Raw genomic sequence first — 17,171 nt, forward strand, 5'->3', positions numbered from 1 at the left:
TGAATGTTCCAGTTACTATTGCTATGTAACAAATTAGCCTCAAATTTAGCAGCTTAACACAACCATTTTATTTATGATCACAGTCTGTGGTCAGGAGATTGGCCAACCCACAGCTGAGACATTTCTTCCTTGCTTTGTGGTATCCAGAGCCTCAGCTGGGAACACTCAAATGGCTGGTGGCCTGAACAGTTGGGGTCACAGAATTCACTTCTAAAAGAATTTTCAGGTCTGGTAGCTGGACTGGGAGAACTTGAAAACTGGCTCAGCTGCAAAGCATATGACTTGGCTTTTTCCAATATGGCGGCTGGGTTCTGACAGAGAACTTCTTGAGAGGAGGTCTCCAGAGAATGAGCATTGCAGGGCCCGTGGAACCTGCATGGACTTTGCTGCCCTCACCTTGGAAGTCACACATCTTGTCACTGGCACAGGGCTCTGATCAAAGAAGTCACAAGACTGCTTAAGGATAAGCCCACCTCTCAATGAAGGAGTGTTAAAGAAAGAGGTCTCCAGGCTTTGAAACCAGCATTATAAGATGTATTGGTTGGGAAGAGCCCTTGGTCTATAGTGAGAAGGATAGGTTGTGGGGTGCCCATGTGGAGTCTGGATGGGAGAGCTGTTCCCAACCTTCAAGGATGCAGAATGGGAGAAGACGCCCCAAATCATAACTGGTTATTATTAGCAGACAAAGAGAAAATGTTGAGTTTGAGGGGTCTGAAGACATACAAAGGGGGGGGCAGGTCCCTGTTGATTAAATGGCTAGCATAGATAATTGTCCAGATGGCTGCTGGCTATTTGATCAAACTGAGGCTCAGCCAAGCAATTTGGGTCACAGAGTTAGGAGGCATCGACATACGCTAATGATAGTTAAAGCCCTGTATGTAAATGTGGAGTAAGGGCAAGGAAAGTCACTAGAGGGTTCTGCAATTAAGCAGAAAGAAGGAAGAAGAAGGAAGCAGTTTAAATAGAAAAACATGTTTCCCAGAAGCCAAAATAGGGAGATTTCAAGGAGGATGCTGTCAGCAGTGGCAAATGCCACAGAGGGATCACATAATCTCAAATACCCATTGGATTTGGCAGGTAGGGGTTCAGCTCTCTGGGGTCTCACCCACCATGTCCATTTCCAAGGAATTCATCCATTTCATCAAAGTTGTTGGGTTTGTTGACATTCAATTCTTCCTAGGACCTCTTGGGATCTTTCTAATATCTGTCAAATCTGCACTGCTGCCCCCTCTCTCGTGCCCAATGTTGTTTCTCTGCACTTTCCTTTTTCTCTTGATCAGTCTTGCAAGAGGTGTCTCAAGCATCTGTTTGACACCGTGACGATGGCTGACATTTGTAGAAGAGTTTATTTCATGTAAGAATAGGCCTCCAAATAAAAGTTAAAACCTTAAATCATAATCTTCAAAAAAATTAGACACAAACACAACAAGGGAAACAGATCAAACGTTTGCTTCCATCAGCCAAATAATTCATCTAGGCCAAGCATTGGGTCTGGAAGATAAAAATCTATTTTTTGGCCTTGTTCTGTCATCGACTTGAATAAAGTACATCAGCTTTGGACTTCTCTTTTTACCTGGGGGGGAAAATGCTTAAGTCAGCTTCCAACTGCATAAGGAATTTGCATTCCAACTGGGATGGCTTCCTTCGGCAAGGACTGGTACTGCGGCATGGGCAGTGGAAAGACAGACTTTCAAGCTCTGTGTCTTTGGACAAGTTTCATAACATCTCTGAATCTTAGTCCCTAAAACAGTAAATAATACCTGCCTCATTTGGGTATGTGTGGGAACGAAGTGAGATAATATGTGTGAAGCACTCAATAAATCAATGGCAACTGAATCAGAACCTTTTTTACCCCAAGTGATAGAAACCCAACTCAATTTAGCTTATGGGGAGAAAAAAAAAAAAAAAAAAGGACAGGGACAGGGGACACATCCCGCTTTGGGATGTGTCAACTTGCCTAGGCCCCCAGAATTCCCTTTCTAAGTTGTTTTCATTTAGGACTGACTACAGGAAACATTTTCTCTCAACTGAAAGAAATGAAGCGGTCAGCAGCCATTTTGTAGTATACACATACCCTAAAGAACTTTGATTCAAATTCTCTTTCAGGTGCTGTGGTGAAGGAATTCTGCAGATGTGATTTAAGCTCCCCAATCAGCTGACTTCAAATTAATTAACAGGAGATAATCCTGGGTTGGCCTGCCTTAAGCTCTTTAAAAGCAGGTTTAGGACTTCCCTGACAGAAACACTCCCAGTAGCTGCTGGGTCAACAATTGCAATCCTGTGCCCCTGGATCCTCCTGCAACCTGTGGATACCATCAAGCTTCCAACCTTGCCATGGGTTCCAGCGCACTTAGGGCTTTCACTTTACTGACTGCCTGCCCTAAGCAAGGCCCTGAGTGTGTAAGCTAATTCCATGTAAGAAATCCACCCTCTGTCTACCTATCAATTTACTGTGCTTTGAATGTGTCCCCCCAGTTTTGTGAGTTGGAAATGTAATCCCAAAGTTACACGTTAGTAGTATTTGGAGGCTGGAACTTTGGGAGCTGATCAGGTCATGTGGACTCTAGTGGATGAATTTATTTGTGAGTTAGGGTTTGTTGTGGAAGTGGATTTGTTATACAACCAAGCTCTTCCTGGCTTGCTCCCTCTGCCTCGCCATGTGAAGCCTTCCATCATGTTATGATGCGACCTAAGGACCTCACCAGAAGCCGAACAAATGGCGGCGCCATGCTCTGGGACTTCCCAGCCTCCAAAACTATGATCCAAATAAACTTCTATTCTTTACAAGATAACCAGTTTCAGGCATTTTGCTATAGCAACAGAAGAGAGACTAAAACTCATCTATGTATCATCTATTTGATTCCGATGCTTCTGCCTCTCTGGTAGAACTCTAGGTGATATAATGGCCTTACATGACTGCAAACTACAAAGGAGGTCTGAAATTTCCCCCACCCGCACTCCGCCACCTCTTTCCTGCTTCCTTCTGTATGTGGCTTCAATCTGGCTCTTCTACAGAGGAAAATAACCTCTGAAAACCCAGAATTACATCCTGCCCAGCAAGCCCAAGGGGAAAAAAAAAAAAAAAGACTTCTTTCTTTCTCACAGGAAAGCAATTTGATTACTCCATCTTGGGTAATGGACCCACCTCTTGAATCAGTCTCTATTGCCAGTGTGCTGGGGTTGAGTACCAAGTTTGACATGGCCTGTAATGGGCAGTGTACTATGATTGACACAGTCTCCATCAAACCTGAGAAGTTCACAGACTTGCTTCCAAAGAGATAGATGGTACTGTGATAGATGGTACCAGATAAAGGACCAGGATGCATGCTATAAACAAACATAACTATTATGATCACAGTCTACTACAAAAACAGTTAGTGCTGCTTAGTGATTAACCACCTAAGTCTTTTGAATTACATGAGCCACGTGTTTGGACTTCCTTCTCCATGCTGACTTCCAGCGACCCATCTTCTGAGTGCTTTTCTCAGATGCGACCTATTCATGTGAGATGTGATCTTGAAGACAGAGTGCCAGCTTGGTTTCTGTTCACATTTTGCACTCTACCCAGCTGCGATTGGTCAGACCAAGTCATCTCTCTGTGCCACCTTTATCCATTTGCTTAATAGGACTTTACATGTCTATAGCCTTCCCATCCCAAAAGAACAGGACTGTAGAATTAGATCATAACTCTTCTGAGTATTATTACTTCACGTCTTTGGAACAACTGGTTCATTTCTATGATTCCTCTGTGGGTGGGGTTTCCCCTCCTGGTTCCCAAAGAGACACTTGCTCTCCGCCCTCAGCCCCTGAAGACCATAACGGTGTAATATTTGAAAGGAGCAGGATAAGGGGGAAGAAAGGCTTCTGAAGTCAAGGGTAACAAGTGAAGGCTTGAGGGCTCCATCCTCCGGATCTTTCCACAGCAAGTGCCCTGCTGTTCTCAGCATGGGGCTCTATTCTATTGGAAAGGCCCTCTTTTCTGTGGGTCTCTTTAATATTTTTACAATGGGGTCAGGGATCTTCTCTGTAGAAGAACAATCAGATATGGCAGTCTAGATTTGTTTATGGAATTCTTTGGAAACTTAAGTGCTCCGAGGAAGTCAAAGGGAAAGGGTGACAGAATCTATCCATCCTGGAAGGTTGAGCTTGGACACAGCAGCTCTGAACAGAAGGCCCCTAGGACCCTGCTATGGGTTGGATCTTAAATGTCCTCCAAAAGCCCATATGTTAAAAGTTTGATACCCAGGGTGGCACTATTTGGAGGTGATGAAGTTTCTTTGAGAGGTGGGGCTTAGTGAGAGGTCTTTAGGTTATTGGGGGTGTGCCCTTGAAAGTGATTATAGGACCCTGGCCCCCTCCTCCTTCTCTTTTCATTTCTTGACATAAGGTGAGCAGTTCACTCTGCCACATGCTCCCACCATTGCACACCCACTATAAGCCTAAAAGCACTGGGTCCACCTGATCAAGGACTGGAAACTCTTATGAGCTAAAATAAACCTTTTTTCTTTATAAGTTGATTACCTCAGGTATTTCTCATAGTGATGAAAAGCTGACTAATATATACCCAGAGTAAGCCCCAGGCACACTGTCAAACCATATTCTTGCCTTGTTCAGTATCTAAGGACCAAAGAAAGAAACTTTGCAACACCAAACTTAGGATCTGATGATATGAGAAAAATATGTTGAGATTGTTCCAGCAAGGCTAAGGAGGAGACTACGTCTGTTTAAGAGTCCTGCAGCAGATACTCAGAGCAAAAGCATTGCCCTGGCAAGTTCTGCTTCTTATGCAAACAGTTTTTTTACATTGTTCTAAAGTTGGTAAGGCTGCAGCTGCAGACAGGTTATCAAGAAAAATGCAGAACACTCTTGTGAGAGAGAACAGGAGAGCCTAGAGAAGCCCTGCTGGTCTAAAAGCAGTTGAAATTGGACATATTTGCATTCTCTGAAGAACCAAGGACTCCTAGGTCCCTGCACTGCTGCAGCACAAGCAAAAGAGGACCAGTCCTTCCCCAGTAGCCTACAATCCTCATGGCACTTGTTTGTAGTTATTATGTTGCTGCATATGGTAGCCATTAGTCACAGGTGACTGCTTAAATTTAAAGTTAAAATAATCACAATTCAGTAAGACTTAAAATTCAGTTCCTCAGCCACCTTAACCACATTTCAAGGGTTCCGTGGCCCCTTGTGGCTAGTGGCTGCCATATTGGACAGAGTACATAGAGAACATTTTCATCCCTTCAGAAAGTTTGATTGGGCAGTTCTGAGTTAGAATGTATTCATTCGGGCTGTGTGTGACAAAGGTGCAACATCAAAGTGGCTTAAACAAGATACTGGTTTATTTTTCTCTTGCATCAAAGTCTGGGTCAGTGAAGTATCTCATTTCCCCAAAATCATCAGGACTGACTGTGGTTCCATAGCGCCTGTAGAGCCAGGGATCCGGGTTCCTTCCATCCAGCACACTGACATTCCTAAGGTATTATTTGATCTGCATGGTTCAAGATGGCACACTAACCAGTGAGCAGGAGGGAGGCGAGGGCTTGTGTCTTCCTGTCAAAGGCAGCCCCTAGACATTTCTCCTCCATTTACATCCATTGGCTGGAATTTATGGCATGGACTCATCCAACTACAAAAGAGGCTGGGAAACTTTATTCTGTTGTAAAATAAAAATTGCATTAGTACAGAAGCAGGGAAGAATCGATGTTGGGGGGCTTGTAGCCCACGGCAGTTATATATAGCACTTGAATCGGTCTCTACCAATATTCTCTTCCATGTAACCTTTCTCTCTGTTCTATAGACTTCTATCATTCTGTTTCCTCCCCCTTCCTTTATCCACTCACTCCTCTTCTAGGTGTCAGACACTGTGATAGTCAGCTTTCCAATGTTGTCACTAAATACCTGAGATAACTAATTTAAAAGAAAGAAGAGTTTATTTTTGGCTAATGGCTTCAGAAGTTTCAGTTCATGTCACTTGGCCCTGTTGCTTTGGGCCTGTGGCAGCACAATGCATTATGGCAGGGGCCCAGGGTAGAAAACCGTTCACCTCCTGATGGCCAGGAAGCAAAATGAAAGAAAAAAGAAGGGCTAGGGTTTCACTGTTCTCTTCAAGGGCACACCCCCAATGACCTCACTTCCTCCCATTGTAAAGGTCCCTACTTTGTAAAGGTCCCACCACCTCCCGACAGCACCCTAGCCCTCAACATACAGGCCTTTGGGGGACGCTTAAGATCCAAACTATAGCAGGTACCATGTTCAGTTTTTTTCATATACACAATCTCATTTGACCTTCACAACCACCCCATGAGGTAGGTATTAATTATGTCCATTTTAATAGTGAAGAAACAGCAGCTCAGAAAAGTTAAATAACGAACATTGCATGGTTCCATTGAATTTCTGGAAAGATTCATTCCAAAAGCTTTCTCTCAATTTTCACTCCATTCCACTTGCTTATTCCTTTCAAAATGTCCTGGTTCCTCTCTCTTCTCTTCTCTCCTATCTCTCTCTTTCACACACACACACACCTTCCTCCTAGCTTTTAGCTTTCATTTCTAATTCCAGTGCAACAGCCCAGCCTCACTTGGACCACACTCAGCTTCTAATAAATCTATTAAGTCGTAATCAACGCACAAACCAGTTGTCCTGATTAAACCTGGTGGTGATTAAGTCTTGAGTTTCCCTGTAATTACTAATTACCGCCAAAGACCTGAACAATAAATCAAACTCACAAGCAGAAAAAAATGGGGTTACCTTAAAACACCCCACTTGTTGTCTCTCATGGTTCATCTGGCCAGGCCTTGACCACATCTGTGTGATTCCCTACTGCCTCTCTCCCCAGCCCCTGAGCTGAGGGTGTGGGAACCTCTCTAATCTCAGGCTAGAGGGCAAGACTTGGACAGTCTCAGGGAAAGACACCTCCAAGTTGGGTAGGAAGCCTCAGAGTTCTAATCTTGGCACTCATGAGAATGCCCCCTCCCCCAGGTCTCAGGTAACAAAACTTCTTCCTTCTGTTTCCTGAGGTTTCTTTCCCTCCATTCAGGTAAACCAGGGAGGGAGCACTTTCTGAACGGTCAGATGCCTAACTGGAAACTTCCTTTGATTGAGGCTATTTCTGGCAGCAACAGAAAGAGACTGCAGGTGGCTGTAGGCATGATAGAGGGGACCAAAAATGGTGTGTCTGGGAGGGAGGTGTGCTAAGAAGGCTAGATGATGAAGAGGACTTGGAATCTGAAAGTTGGTCTCCCTCTTCTCCCCATCTTCAGAGACCCAAGTGGAATTGAAAGAAGGAGAGTCCGTGGAGGACAGGGATTCTGATCATTCCTCTTCCCATCCTCTGAGCATCCCTAATGTCAAGCTTGGGCTTCTAAAATCTCCCCACAAGACCCACCTTCTCTTCCCTAATACACACTCCCACACCCAGGGCTAAGCACACAGGCTGGCACGTCCTGGATGTTCATCAATGTGAATTGAATTCGCCTACTCATACAAGCAACCAATCAACTCCTGTGTTTCCACATGCAATTTTTATTATTCAACTGTCCCAGACATCCCCCAATTCGCTGATGTCTTTTCGGAAGCAGTGGGAGTCCCAGAACTGATGACTCGCTCCTGGATGAAAGAAGCCAGGGGGGATTCAAAGTGAAACAGGGAAGAAGAGAAAGAAGAAAAGGCAGAAGTGGGTTTGGGGGAGGGAAGGAGACAGAGAGAGAGAAAACATGTCTTTTATCTTGAAGGTTGTCTTTACCAGGTCCCAAGGGTTGTTAGTCAGCTTTCCATCACTATAACAAAAAACTTGAGATAATCAACTTATAAAGAGAAAAAGTTTTATTTTGACTCAGTTTTAGATACTCCAGTCCGTGGTCAGTTGGCCCATTGCTTTGGGTCTGTGGTGAAGCATCATATCCAGGTGGGATGATGTGGTAAGGCAAAACTGCTCACCTCATGCCCAGAAAGCTAAAGAGGAGAAGTTGGGGGTCCCACAATCCCCTTCAAATTCAGCTCCCAATGTTCTAAAGATCCCCCTCAAAAGGATCCACCTCCTAAAGGTTCTCCCAGTAGCACCACCCTGAAACCAGGCTTTTATCACACGGATCTTTAGGGAACACTCAAAATCCAAACTCTAGCAGATCATGTGGGAGTATATGCACTTATCTATGAAATCAGCATTTATCTATGAAATTAATATAATAAAAAAAAGAAAGAAAACTAACAAAGTCCAACCAAGAAATCAGTTGCTGTCAGTCCTGGGCATTCTCAAATACTGAAGATGGGTCACAGCAGAGACCCATTGTCTCCTTAGTGATCTGTCTCCAAGTCCATCAGCCACAACCCCTCTGGCCCTAAAACAGGAGGCCTAGCCCTGCAGCCTCTGTCCAGCAGCCTAGACAGTCGGGACTGCCCAGCCCCTCTCTCCCACCTCACGAGGCAGCACACTAGGCCTGGGCTGCTTTTGCACCAGTTGCGTGGTCTCATATTTCCTGTGATGACACATGGGGACATGAAGCTCTGTTATTCTGGCAGGCACCACAGACTGGTCTCTCTTGGCATTTAGTTCCTGGGCGTGGGTTGATTTGTTTCTCTCTTAACTACTCGGCACTTATGTCAGTACCTCTGAGGTTTCAGGGGGCTCCCAGGGCTGCTGTGTTGCAAAGGGACCCAGAACGGCACCCCCACCCTGGCCTGTGCCCAGGAGCAGCCATTTCTGCCCCATACTCCCTGCCTTCACACTCCCTTAAGCCAGTTGAGGGCTGCCTCAGAGAGTCCCATCCGTGGTTGGGACTGGAGATGTGCAGGGTGCATGTATACCAACACTGAGGGCAGGATACACTCAGCGTCTAAGAGGCAATATCACACAGGTTTGCAGTCTGACATTCCTGAGACGGGTTGATCCTACCTCTGCCACTGACCAACTTTGGGACCCTGGACTCAGACTCTCAGACATTCACATTTCTAAAATGGGGACAAAAATAATATCCACCTCATAGAGTTAATCAAGGGCTACATAGAATGCATGGCATAATGCCTAGCACACAGTAAGTGCTCAATTAATGAGATCTACTACCATTATCATTATTAACACTTTGAAGAAGAGACTGGGACAATTTCCTTGGTACCAGGAACCTGCCAATCACACAAAATGCAGGTGATGTATCAGGCCAGTCATCCTCTGGAATGGCAGGAGGAGGGATGCACAACCCCAAGACTCTATAATAGATAGCCTCGTGAGTGGTCATCTAAACTGAACAATTAAGAGTGGCCTTCCCAGCATCCAAATACATCTTTCTTTTGTCTTTTTTTTTTCCTTGCAGTGCTGGAAATGGAACCCAGGACAACAGGTATGTTAGGCAAGCACTCCACCACTGAGCCACACCCCCAGCCCCTTGAATACATCATTTCTAATGACAGTCATAGATGTCTAAACTCTCCATCACTGGTCACTTCTTTGGGGTAAGGCAGAGGCCCCATACTGTAGTAATGCACTATCCACTTTGGAGGACTTCTTCTTTGATCCAGTGATTTCTACCTTGTTCAACAGCTAGGAGAAAACTCGTTCTGAGGTAAGATGGAAAATTGAACCTTAGATTACCAGCAGGGTCAAGCAGGTCAGGATGAGCTGTGAAGGGAAAGTAGAGGGGAGAGGTCCCAGTCAGCCAGTGAGGGAAGGGATTGGGGTCCTGGAGCCTGGGGTGACCCCCTTAGCGTTCAAGTTTCCCACCCCCTGCCCTTCACACCCTGTATAACCTCCTCCCCTTAAGTCTGAGGGTTGAGGGAAGCTGTGACTTCCTTGTGGCCAATAGCATATGGCAAAGGTGAAGGGATGTTGTAGATGTCCCTGAGGTTCCCAAAGCAGTTGATTTTGAGCCCATCTACAGGGAGATTGTCCTGAGTAGTCCTGACTCAACGCCACTGCACTTAAAGGTCGGGGAAACTGCGCCCTCTAGAGGGGAAAGGGGAGCCAGCAGGGAAGTCAGCGGCCAGGTTGAGGATCTCATGTGACAAGGAGCTGGGGGGCCTCAGACCTGAAGGCAGCCTGTACTTAATGCCGTCAAAAAGTAAGAGCCTCCAGCAGGGTAGCTGCAAGGGAATGAGCTCTGTCAACGCCCTGAGTGAGCCTGAAAGTGGGTTCTTCTGAGTGGAGACTCCCCAGGAGCAAGCTGGCGGCTAGCACCTGGATGACAGCCTAGGAGACCCCGCGCAAGGGAACCAGCGGGCGGTGCGTCTGTTCCTGGCCCACGAAAACCGCGATAGAATAATCTGTGTCAATTCAAGGCGCTAAATCTGTGGTCATCGGTTTCACGACAACACAAGATGAATTTAAGTAGGGGGAGTGTCATGGAACAGCGACAGGAAGGTCCTCCTCAAGACAGGCCCAGAGCTTAGCGCAGTGGCCCTAGCTCAGGCCAACACACTCAGCCCTGACCACCTGACTGGCCCCATCTGTTTCTGTCTTGAGGTAGAAAGGGTTGGTGTTCATTGGATCTGCTTCCCTAAGAATACCTGCCTGGAGCTGAGGTGGGGAGGTGGACTCCCTGAGTCACAAAGTGCCTTAGCCTTAAGGGACCCAGGTACTCTAGAGCCAAAGGACTTGGGCTCCAGGCTTACCCAGAGGGGGTCTTCTGGGAATGTGGGAGAAGCGACAGATTTTCCAGTCAGATCTGGTGCAGGACCAGCACCTTACTCTCCCTGAGGGCTCCTGGGGAATGGACATCCTAGTGTCCCTGGCCCCGGCTCCGTCTTCTGCAGACCTCTCACCACCTTTAGGTAGACTTGATACCACCACTGGGTAAGAAGCACCAAGCATCCCAGGCCTGCATCCTCAGAGCAGTAGGTTCTAGAATTGTGCCTTGGTGTTGGAGCTGACACTGGGCCCTGGCCTCCAACCTTGCCTGCCCCTTCTCACCTCAGCATTCCTCCCTTAATGTCACCCTAGACCCCTTTCTCCAAACCAAACAAAAATTCTACAAGAAAACTGTCTGCAAGGAAGCAAACACTGAGCTGCTCTGATAAGATAAGGGAGGGGAGTGGTCTCTCTGGGCCCTCCAGAGCCTTCCTTCCCCTTTCCCCCACTTCTGCCTCATCCCCTGGCTCCTCCATGGAGCCCAAGTGCTTCTTGCAAGGCCACCTGACGTACCTGTCCAGGGCCACTAGGGACTTCCCGTTGGTCTTTCACAGGACTTGACAGGACAGGAAGCTCCACCCTCTCACTCCTAATGCAGCTGTCAATCCACGAGAGCACAAAGAATGCTCCCAGCTCCTAGAAGCCAAATCCCTAAATACTCAGCACTGGTAGTTCCCAACTAGAAGACAAAGTCCCCCACCCCTCACAAGTAGCCTGACACGTGAATTTGCTATCTGTGAGACAAATGCTCTCAGGCTGCCAAGGAGAGCTTTAAATAGACCGAGAGTTGGAAGGAAGCTTATCCATTATTTAGTCCAGCTCCCAGCGCAAGCAAGAATTCCCTCCACATACATCTCCACCAAGAGGTGGTCTTTGAATACTTTCCATGATGGGGAACTTAGTTTTTCACAATTAGATGTCTCACTATTGGCCTGTTTCCCTGTCACCTTCCCTGACTGGCTCTGCCACTGGGGGTCAAAGAATAAGGCATATAAACTCTCCAGGTCCGTCTACCCCTCCCCCACTTGGGTCTCCTCTGAGGACACTGGTGTAGACTATTGCACTGGGGCCCAAGTATTCATGGCCTGTGTTATTGACTGTCAGATTGTCCACTTGCTTTGTCCCATGGGATATTATCACGCATAAGGCCTGATAAATTAAGCACTTGCAAATCAGGGCTTGCCCTTCTAGAAAGTTCCCCCCAGCAAGCTAGCTACCATGCTGAAAGAAGCTCAAATGAAGCTATGGAATGATGTGAGGCCAGGTGGAAAGAGAATCTGGAGAGGAGAGGTTTTAATGTCTTGGCCACAGGTGGGCTCCCAGCTGAAAGCGGAAGCTTGAGAGACAAATAATACCCAAGGAGCAGGTGAGCTGCCCCTGCTAAGCCCAGTCAAACCACAGAATGAGAGATGATAAACTGTTATTTTAAGCCACTCCCTACTAGAATGGGTTGATATATAGTGATAGATAACTGAAACCTGGGACAGTAAGAGCAAGATTTTCATCTTGGGTCAGCCATTTGCAAAAAAAAAAAAAATGTAGACCAGCTGTCTCAGCCAAGAGATGGTAAACATCTGCACTGGGGACACTGGGAGCCCCTCCACTTGGAATTAAATTGAAAGGCGCCAACAGAGATGAGAAGGAGGCAAGAGCCTTTGGCTTGAGCAACTCCAAGAGCCTTGGCTGGATGACAAGTTACGCAGAACAGCCTGGCTTCCTGCGCAAAATGGAACCATGCTTCAGTTCAAATTCCTTGCCACTTATAAATTTCTTTTTATTTTATTAGCCTACCAACCATTGCCCAGGCAGCCTCAAATGCTGTTTTGTATACACCAGTTGTTCTGCAAAACAGTGAAGGTGCAAGTCACATGCCAGCCCTGGGTGCTGTGGTAAGAGGCCATTTCTCTTTCAAAAAAAACAGATTTGAGTACCTGTTTGTGGTATTCAAGGGGGAAAGCTGCAAAATCAACTGGGAGGCTATAACAGCATCTTGAACAGGGAGATTTGTGTGAAATGCTCTGGAGTGAAGGTCGCCCCGGCCCCCTGCAAGCATCCACTGCATAAGCATTTATTGAGCTCCTACAATTCTTGTCTTCCTGGAGCTCACTGTTCACGTGGGGGGACTGACAAGTGAACCAGCAGGTGCAATATGGCATGGTAATGAGAAAATCAGGGGGAAACACCTAGAAGAGTGTGTCTGCTTAAGAAGCCACACCTTAGCCAACAGTTAAAGGGTCAATAGAGAGCAACTTCAACAAACAGAAAGGGCATTGATTGCACAGATTACTAGCTCCTGCCCAGTATCCATCCATCCATCTCTTCTTCCTTATAATTAGAACAACTTGTCACCTGATAGATATTTCTAAGACTATATTTCCCAGACTTCCTTAGGGCTAAGAATGAATAATGGGAAATAAATATAAGTTTTTAGGGTTTCTTATAAGGAGTTCTAATTCAACTAGAAGATATAGCCTAGTTCTTCCATCTTCCCGCCTGGAACATGGGCTTGGTGACTGGAGTGCTAGTAGCCATTTTGTACCATAAAGCAAACTTGAGGATGGAAGCCACTACTAAAAATGATGGAGCTGTATTTAAAAGGAGCCTGTGTCTTGATAACTCTGGAACTACTATACTGACCCCAAAGAGGCCCCCTCTGGCTTCTTTTACCTGCCAAAAGATAAACGTCATATTTAACCACTTATTTGTTTTATATGTTGTTTAAAAAAAAAAAGACAGCTGAACCTAACCTTACCTGATGTACCTACATGCACCAAGACCCAGAGGTAAGATAGTCCTCCATTTATACATGGTTCCAGTAAAGTGTTTCCCAGAGGAGGGATTGGTGTGCAGGGCTAGAAAGAGAAACCAGAATGAGACTAGAGTTCTGGGGACAAGAAGGCACAGAGGGAAATCATCACCACTGGCATTTAGAAGGGCTTTAATATTTATTTTGAGACAGGGTCTCACCAAGTTGCCCAGCCTGGCCTTGAATTTGTGGTCCTCCTGCCTCAACCTCCAGAGTCTCTGGGATAACAGTGGGGGGCGGGGGTGAGTTCATAAGGGCTTTAAAGGGAAAGGTTCTCCCTTCCTATTGTTTCCATCTGGAGAAAGGACAGCCTCCTGTTCCCTAGAGAGTTAGGCCAAGGGAAAAAAACGTCCCAAGTCAGAGAGTGTTCCTCAAAAGTAAGGACATGGCCACAGACAACTGCGCACAGATGTGAGAACTGACTTTTCTTAAACTAAATGCAATCTGCCGTTCTCCAAGTTGCTGTCAAGTTGAGCCCCATCCTGAAAGCCTGTGCAAGACTAAAAAGCAGAACTTGTAGGAAACCAGGAAGTCTCTAGGCTTCCATCAAGGGATGGTTTCTAGGATGCCTATTGTCTAAGCTTTGAGGTCTATGGCAGCTTTGTTTCTGCCTGGTTAAGACTGGGAACAGGGATTTTCCCTGAAGGAGTCAAGTCCACGGCTACCTATGAGTGGCCTCCTGCGACCACGGCCACCCAGCAGAGTCTGCCAGCTCCCAGGTTCCACAGGGGAATGTGGCTTGCTCTCTGCCACCTTCCAAAACCCTAACACTTCATTTTTCTTGGGGAAACTCCTCCCCACTCCATTCTGGGTTGGTCCTTCACCGCATAGCCATATCCCTTCCCCAAATCCAAAGGAGTCCCTAAATAACCTGGAAATTCAGGAGAGATTTACCTCCTACCTTCCTAACCCTTCTCTCTGTTGTGGATGTTGTAAAGAACTCTTTAAAACCTCAATTAGACACTTTCCCACCATCCTGGCATAAGAGACCCCTGAGAATGATGCCTTGGCATGTGACTTGCCTGGAGCAACTTGTCACCCCAGATACTAAGGAAGCAATGGGAGAAACCAAGGTCAGGTCAAAAGAACTCAGGAGTCCAGGGGAAGAGGCTCCCCCTGGTCAGAGGTGTGACTATGTATTAGTAAGTACAGTAATGGCAATAGATTGAAACAGGCCAAATATATTTAAATCCATTACTCTGGATCATGATACTTTTAAGAAAAAGAAACTAACAGGCTATCAACTGAGGATGCTAATGAACAAATTCATTATTTTGACAACTAACATATAAAAACAAATCAAGCAAGAGTTAAAGCAGAAAGAAGCACTCTGTCCAGAGGAAATATATGCCATGGTGTTTAAAAAACAAATAAAGAAAAAAAAGAAGAATACGAATGAGAAGAGTTTAGCCTATAATGACTCTAAAGTATGGAAAGAGGAAAAACAGAATTGAGTAATGATACACTGGGGCTGAGAAGGGCCTGCCCCGAGGCTTGGTGGTCAGCAGGAGGTGGCTCTGTGGGCTGGAACAGGCAGGGTTTCCCAGGATATGGTCCCCTAGAGAAAACCTCCTGCTATAAACTACAAGCAGAAAAGAACCAGATGCATTTGGGATGGGAAAGCAGAACAGAATATTCCAGAAAGGCTTTGGGCATTTTCCAACATACTAATTTATACAAAGGTAGGAGATGAAAACAAGATGTCATCTGCATGGAGAGGATGAGAGCAGAGTAAAGCCACAGTTAGTGGGCCCTGAATATCCTTCCAGAGAGCTGATTCAGGAAAGCCTTGCCTCGTCCACCAAACCACAGAGTCTTAAGGAGGGGAAGGTGGAGCCAGACTGCTGAGAGAGACAGACTCTGGAGAGAAAGGTGAGAGAGGGAAATCCCTGTTCGGGAAGGGGCGGCGCTCAGGGGTAGGGTTCATGGGCCCCCATTCCATCCCCAGAAGAAAGAAAGAAACAGGAGGAAACAGAAACAAAGGAGATACCATCCCTTAGATTTTTTTTTAATACAAGTTGAGTATCCCTGATTCAAAATCCAAAATCTGAAATGTTCCCAAATCCCAAATTTTTTGAGCACCAACATGACACAAAAGTAAAACTCCACCCCTGATCTCAGGTGACAGATCAAAATGCAAGTGTAATAAATGAATCATATAAAATCACCCGACCTTACCCTTTCTTACTTTTCTCTCCTGACTCTATCTCTCTCAGGCAGCCTGGTTCCACCTTCCCCTTAGGCTACACCTTGTAAGGTGCAGACAAAACATAAATGGATTTCCTTATTAGGACTTGGGCCTCCTCCCCAAGATATCTCATTGCACATATGGAAGTATCCCAAAATTATTTTTAAAAATCTGAAATTTGAAACACTTTTTATCCTAAGCATTTGGATAAGAGATACTCAACCTGTAGAGGCAAAATACTGTTAGTGGTTAAGAGCGTCAATTCTGGAATCGGACTGCTTTGATTCAAATCCCAGATCTGCCAATTACCAACTGTACATCTTAGGGGAAACCACTGACTTCTCTGTGTCTCCGTTTCCTCAGCTATAGAATAGGATAACAGTGGGAAAGACTAGAGCAACCAAGATTTCTGAATATTATAAGATATAAACAGAAGGACCACTAGACCATGAATGGCTGAGTCAATGACTGCCTGGGCCCACCCTCAAGGTCCCAAGGGGGTTTCCACACAGGCTGGGGGTCTTCTGAGAACTGCTGAATGATGGGAGTGACCTCCTGCACACATCTCCTCTGACGTCTTCCTCCTCTGAGAATAAGCTCAAATGCCTGGCCTCAGACACAGCTGTAACTCTAGGTGTCTTTCTCATGGTCCTCTTGCTGTGGCCATCTAGACAATTGTATGAACCAGGTGTTATCTCCTTTTGAACAGATGAAGAAAATCAAGTGGTCAGAAGTCACACAGAGAAAGAGAACCACCTGCTCAAGGTGACCTAGGTGGCACCTGCCTTTGCCCTCATCCCCATAGCCCGTCACCTCTCCATGGGTCTCCACCCAAAATGGCCTCACGGCTTCCTGTCCCTTTGCTTGCCCAGCTGAGAGGGCAGGGTGACATCAGGACTTGGGGAGGTGGCTCTTCCCCTGCTGTTCCACCAGAGCTTTCAACTTTGGAATACAAAGTAGGAGCTTTCATCTACAGAGGCGGGGCTCCATCTCTTAGCCCCGAGCAGGCGACTGTTAACATGACCTCATTTGGTCCTCACAGCTCTCACACTAGGCAGGAGCTGAAAGGCTCAGGCCACAAAGCTCCCTCTGCACCAGCCTCTGAGCAGTTAATGACCAAGGCAAGGGACACAAGGGACCTCAGCCAGGCCAGGTTGTGATAGGAAATTATGGAGAAAGGCCCTTGTATGCATATCCCCCAGGCAAGAGAAAGTCATGATTGACTTGGGGTCAGGGTCACTTTGGGGACAGTCACAGAGACTTGCACTTCATAATAGCCTCATCTGTTCACTTCCTTTCCCTCCATCTTCAAGGATGGCCTGGGCAGAGCTCAGAGGCCCAACAGAAAGGTGAGGAGACTCCCAGGAGCCTCTCCAGAAAAGGCCAGAAGGTCAGTGGGTAAAGGTGGGTCTGGGCACCAGGAGTCAGGTGTGCACAGGAAATGGGTGGGAGGGAGTTGAGAAGGAGACAGGAGGGGAGTGGGGAGAGGGGATGTGATGGAGGATATGACGTGGGTGGAGAGAGGGAGAGGGGGTGTGGGGTGAAGGGGTGAAAGCTGGTACACC

Source organism: Callospermophilus lateralis, chromosome 13 (genome assembly GCF_048772815.1).
Source record: "Callospermophilus lateralis isolate mCalLat2 chromosome 13, mCalLat2.hap1, whole genome shotgun sequence".
Taxonomy (NCBI): domain Eukaryota; kingdom Metazoa; phylum Chordata; class Mammalia; order Rodentia; family Sciuridae; genus Callospermophilus; species Callospermophilus lateralis.